The sequence below is a fragment of the Kogia breviceps genome, chromosome 10 (genome assembly GCF_026419965.1).
Source record: "Kogia breviceps isolate mKogBre1 chromosome 10, mKogBre1 haplotype 1, whole genome shotgun sequence".
NCBI lineage: Eukaryota > Metazoa > Chordata > Mammalia > Artiodactyla > Physeteridae > Kogia > Kogia breviceps.
Window position 1 is genome coordinate 85,185,300 of NC_081319.1, and position 6,000 is coordinate 85,191,299.

Sequence of the window (6,000 nt, forward strand, 5' to 3'; positions counted from 1 at the left end):
CACCCCGCAGGCCTACAAGGCCTGTGCTTGCCCAGCTTCAAGACAGAAGAAAGGCTTGGAGTCAGCAACAGAGACGTCAGTGGTTTAATGGATGGGGAAGCTTACACATCTGAAGCAACATCCTGGAGCGACACCCCACTGTGCGGGGGTCAGGGGGTATATTACCAGTTATAGGGGAATTGACATCAGGTGGGCTCATTAGTTACCAGGGAAACCAGGAGAGGGGTACACCCCTCACATCCTCCCTGATAAGAACAGTCACTAGCTACGGCCAGGAGCAAGTATGTAGGAGGTCAGTCATGTGAGTAGGGTATAGGTGAAGCAGGCCTTGGTCGGACAGGGGATGTACAAGAGAACAAGATAACAGCCATCCTGAGTGGCCTGACCATACACTGTATCAGAGTTTGGTAATTCTCACAATATTTCAAACTTTTCTTTATTTTTATATTTATTATGCTGGTCTGTGATCAGTGATCTTTGATGTTATTATTGTAATTGTTTGAGGGCACCAGGAACCACTCCCATAGAAGATAATAAACTTAATGGATAAATCTCTGTGTGTTCTGACTGCTCCACTGACCAGAATTCCCTCATCTCTCTCCCTCTCCTCAGGCCGCCTGATTCCCTGAGACACAACAACACTGAAATTAAGCCGAATAAAAACCCTGCAATGGCTTCTAAATGTTCATGTGAAAGGAGAGTTGCACATTTCACTTTAAATCAAAAGCTAGAAATGATTAAGCTTAGTAAGGAAGGCACGTCAATAGCCTAGATAGGCTGAACGCTAGGCCTCTTGCACCAGTTAGCCAAGTTGTGAAAGCAAAGGAACAGTTCTTGAAGAAAATAAATAGTGCTACTCCAGTGAACACACAAACGGTAAGAATGCAAAACAGCCTTATCGCTGATGTGGAGAAAGTTTTAGTGCTCTGAATAGAAGATCAAACCAACCACAGCATTCTCTTCAGCCAAATTCTAAACCACAGCAAGGCCCTAACTCTCTTCAATTCTATGAAGGCCGAGAAGGTGAGGAAGCTGCAGAAGAAAAGTTTGAAGCTAGCAGAGGTTGGTTCATGAGGTTTAAGGCAAGAAGCCGTCTCTGTAACATGAAAATGCGAGGTGAAGCAGCACGTGCTGATGTAGAAGCTGCAGCAAGTTATCCAGAAGATCTAGCTAAGACCATTAATGAAGGTGGCTACACTAAATAACAAATTTTCAATATAGATGAAACAGCCTTCTATTGAAAGAAGATGCCATCTAGGACTTCCATAGCTAGAGAGGAGAAGTCAATGCCTGACTTCAAAACTTCAAAGGCGAGGCTGACTCTCTTGTTAGGAGCTAATGCAGCTGGTGACTTTAGTTTTTTTTTTTTTTTTTTTTTTTTTTTGTGGTACGCGGGCCTCTCACCGTTGTGGCCTCTCCCGTTGCAGAGCACAGGCTCCGGATGCGCAGGCTCAGCGGCCATGGCTCACGGGCCCAGCCGCTCCGCGGCATGTGGGATCTTCCCGGACCGGGGCACGAACCCGTGTCTCCTACATCGGCAGGTGGACTCCCAACCACTGCGCCACCAGGGAAGCCCAGCTGGTGACTTTAACTTGAACACAGTGCTCATTTACCATTCCCCAAATCCCAGGCCCTTTAAGGTTTATGCTAACTCTACTCTGCCTGTGATCTGTAAATAGAACAACAAAGCCCAGATGAGAGCACATCTGTTTACAACATGGTGGACTAAATATTTTCATCCCACTGTCGAAACTTACTGCTGAGAAAAAGATTCCTTTCAAAATATTACTGCTCACTGACGATGCACTTGGTCACCCAAGAGCTCTGATGGAGATACACAATGAGACTTTCCCTCCTCTCCGGCTTTCCCTGGTTGCTCATGGACCAATGACATGGTCTTAGGTATGTTGGGTCATGCTAATAAGGGCAACATCCCAGGGACAGCAGAAAGAAAAGGTCAAGGAGACCTGGATGCTTGGACATCCTCGTGGTGCAAAGCCACCCTAGCAGCCCTGGAACTGCCTACCTCACTGTCATGGGAGACACACCCAAGCTTCCATCCTGTGAGACCACTGTTATTTGAGTTCTGCTGCACATACTGAATTAATACATATCGAGAGAACTTCCCAGGAGTGTGTGGCCATGGTGGTTTGTTCTGGAGATGAGCAGAGATATATTTAGTGTCACCTCTGTGGGCTCTTGGGACATTACTGTGAGTTAGAGGAAGGGAGAACTGGGCCAGAGGGGACAGCACAGGGAGATTGGAGATTGTTACCCTCCTCATCTTTCTAGCCACAGGGTCTGGCCTAGGGAAGTGTTTGGGTCACTGGGTGTTAGATTTGGGAGTCCTTGTTTCTTCACTTCCTGTCCTCTTTGCAGACCAGATCTCCTGCTCATCCTACCTAGAATCAGAATCACTGCTGGTCACCTGCTCATCATGCTGTCTGATGACAGGGATTGTGGAGGTGGAAATCTAGAGGATTAACCCCTCAGGTAGAAAAGGAGTGCAGGGTCATTCTGCCTCAGATTCCATGAGGAGTCTGTGCTTCCCCCAACTGGTTTGAACAGCTGACTTTTGGATAGTTGACCTCTGGTCCCTCATATCCTGTGCCCTGGTGATCATAAAATTCTATCACTTCACTGTATTCTCTTTATTACAAATGAGTCACTAGGTCCAGCTCATACTCCAAAGGTGGGAATTACACAAGTGCATGAACACCAGGAGATGGGAATCACATCTTAGAAGTGTGCTCACCACAAGGGGGACTCTGGCAACCACCTGAAAGTGTGGCATCTCACAGGGCTGTAGCCAGGAGTGCAGAGATCAGAGCTGAGGTAAAAGGGATTTTGTGTTCATCCCACAGGAATACAGGATAAAATTATGATCCCAGAAAGGTAGCCCAGTCTTCTAGGTAATTTGGGGATTGGAAGAGGTAAAAGGCTAGGTAGAAATATAAAGAAGAAGAAATAAAAAGACACCAAGCAGTTCTAATAGTTAATGTTCTCGCTTATTTTCTTATGGTTCTGAGAATTTGCAAAAGTCTTTTTGTTTAATAGTTACATGGTTTAATAATCAGCATGACCTTAAATAACGTAGGAAATATAATGAACCGAGGGATGAGGAAATCACATGACCCAGGTCTGACCAGTCAGGTTACCACGTCGTACCACATCCACCTAGCAACAGGGATTGGTCCAAGGGTAGTCATTCCTCTCCAGTACTTTATGTATGGTCAATGTGAGAAAGATGTTTATCTTTCTGCTAAAGTTGTGAAAGTGGGTAATGTGAGGGGGTTAGAGATCATATTGTCTGTCTTTCCCAGGAATAGTGAAAGAGAAGAGAAATTGAGGTCTGATGACAAGTTTGAGTCTCCGGGTCCAATCATGTCTCTAATTGGCCTCACCCCTGGCCTTCCCACGTAAATCAACATGTTAAACCTCTTTTGCCAAAGCTAGATTCATTCGAGTTTTGTTAACTTGTAGCAAAAGAGTCCTCTCACAAGAAGGCAGACTTTTCTGTGATGCTGGGTATTTAGATAACACTTGTTCACATGTGATGAAGACTTAATTTTTGTAGAGTAGTTTTAAGTTCACAGCAAGTTGAGGGGATATACAGAGATTTCCCGTATACTCCCTGACCCCATAAATGCATAGCATGCCCCATTAGCAATGTCCCCTGCAGAGTAGTGCGTTTGTTACAACTGATGGACCTACACTGACACAGCATCATCACCCACAGTCCGTAGTTTATATTATGATTCACTCTTGGAACTCTACATTCTGTGGGTTTGGACAAATGTATAGGAACATGTGTCCATTATTATAGTATCAGACAGAGTGTTTCACTACCCTAAAAATCCTCTATTTTCTGCCTACTTATTCCTCCCCTCTCTACCCAACCCCTGGCAACACATCTTTTCACTGTCTCCACAGTTTTGCCTTTTCCAGAATGTCATATGCTTGGAATCATACAGTATATAGACTTTTCAGATTGGCTTCTTTCACATGGTAGTGTGCCTTTAAGGTTCCTCCATGTCTTTACAAGTTTTACTAATTCATTTCTTTTGGACACTACATAATATCCCATTGTCTGGATGTACCACAGTTTATTTATCCCTTCACCTACTGATGGACGTCTGAGTTGCTTCCAAGTTTTGGCAATTATGAATAAAACTGCTATAAACAATCATATGCAGATTTTTGTGTAGACATGTTTTTAACTCCTTTAGGGTAAATACCAAGGAACACAACCACTGGGTTGTCTGGTAAGAGTATTTTTAGTTTTGTAAAAAACTGTCAAACCGTCTTCCAAAGTAGCTGTACCATTTTGCCTTCCCACCAGCAATGAATGAGAGTTCTTGTCATTCCACATCCTCTCCAGCATTGGGTCTTCTTAGTGTTCTGGATTTTGGCCATTCCAATAGGTGTGCAGTAGTATCTCATTGTTTTAATATGCATTTCCATGATGACATATAATGGGAACATCTTTTCATATGCTTATTTGCCATCTGTATATCTTCTTTGGTAAGGTGTCTATTAAGGTCTTTGGTCCGTTTTTTTTTTTGGCTGCGTTTGTGTCTTCATTGCTGTGCGCAAGCTTTTCTTAGTTGTGGCGAATGGGGGTTACTCTTCATTGCAGTGCATGGCCTTCTCATTGCAGTGGCTTCTCTTGTTGTGGAGCACGGGGTCTGGGCGCGCGGGCTTCAGTAGTTGCAGCATGTGGGCTCAGTAATTGTGGCTCATGGGCTCTAGAGTTCAGGCTCAGTAGTTGTGGTGCACGGGCTTAGTTGCTCCACGGCATATGGGATCTTCCCGGCTCAGGGATTGAACCCGTGTTCCCTGCATTGGCAGGCAGATTCTTAACCACTGCGCCACCAGGGAAGTCCCTTTGGCCCACTTTTAAATGAGAATGTTTTCTTATTGTTGAGCTGTAAGTGTTCTTTGCCTATTTTGAATAACAGTTCTTTATCAGATACATCTTTTGCAAATTTTTCTCCCAGTCTGTGTCTTGTCTTCTCATTCTCTTGACATTGCCTTTCTGTGAGCAGATGTTTTTAATTTCAATGCAGTCTGGCTCATCACTTATTTCTTTTATGGATTGTGCCTTTGGTGTTTTATCTAAAAAGTCACTGCCATACTCAAGGTAATCTAGGTTTCCTCCTATGTTACTTCTAGGTGTTTTACACTTTTGCATTTTACCTTTAGGTCTGTGGTCCATTTTGATTTAATTTTTGTGAAGTGTGTAAGGTCTACACCTAGATTCGTTTTTGTTTTTATTTTTGCATGTGCATGTCCAGCTGTCCCAGCTGTGGAGTGCGCCATGCCTGTTAAGGGTATTCGGCCTGGAGGAGCATGACCAATTGAGCACAGGCTCCCAAAATAGAGGCAGGCATTCATGCATGCCTCAATAAGGTTGAGCCTACGCTCTTGGGACTTCTCCACCCATGTTTTCCCCGAGGTGATCAGTGCATGACGAATGCAGGTGAAGCCCATTCTGGACAAATAAAAGCCCCTTTTTACTAATGTTTATCAAAAGGTCAAGAACATTATGCCCAGTTATAACAGGAACTTTGGGTACAAACAGGGAAGATAAAAATATTGTTATCAATAAGTTAGCAAGATGAAGGACTGACTGACCCCCAAAGGAAAAAACTAACCTAATTTTAAACAGAACCTAGTGTGCCTTAACTCCCTGAACTTCCTGTATCTGCATATTATAAAAGCTGTGCATATAAACAATAAAATCGACACTTGTTTGCAATGGCTCCTGGTGTCCCTCCCGTCCTCATTCTTTCCTCTTAAACTTTCTTTTCATCCCCTTGCCGCCTGGATTTGAGCCCTTGATCATGCTGGCAGCGACACCCAGCCCCATTTTTCTTTTTAACATCTTTGTTGGAGTATAATTGCTTTACAATGGTGTGTTAGTTTCTGTTGTATAACAAAGTGAATCAGCTATATGTATACATATATCACCATATCTCCTCCCTCAAGCTTACCTCT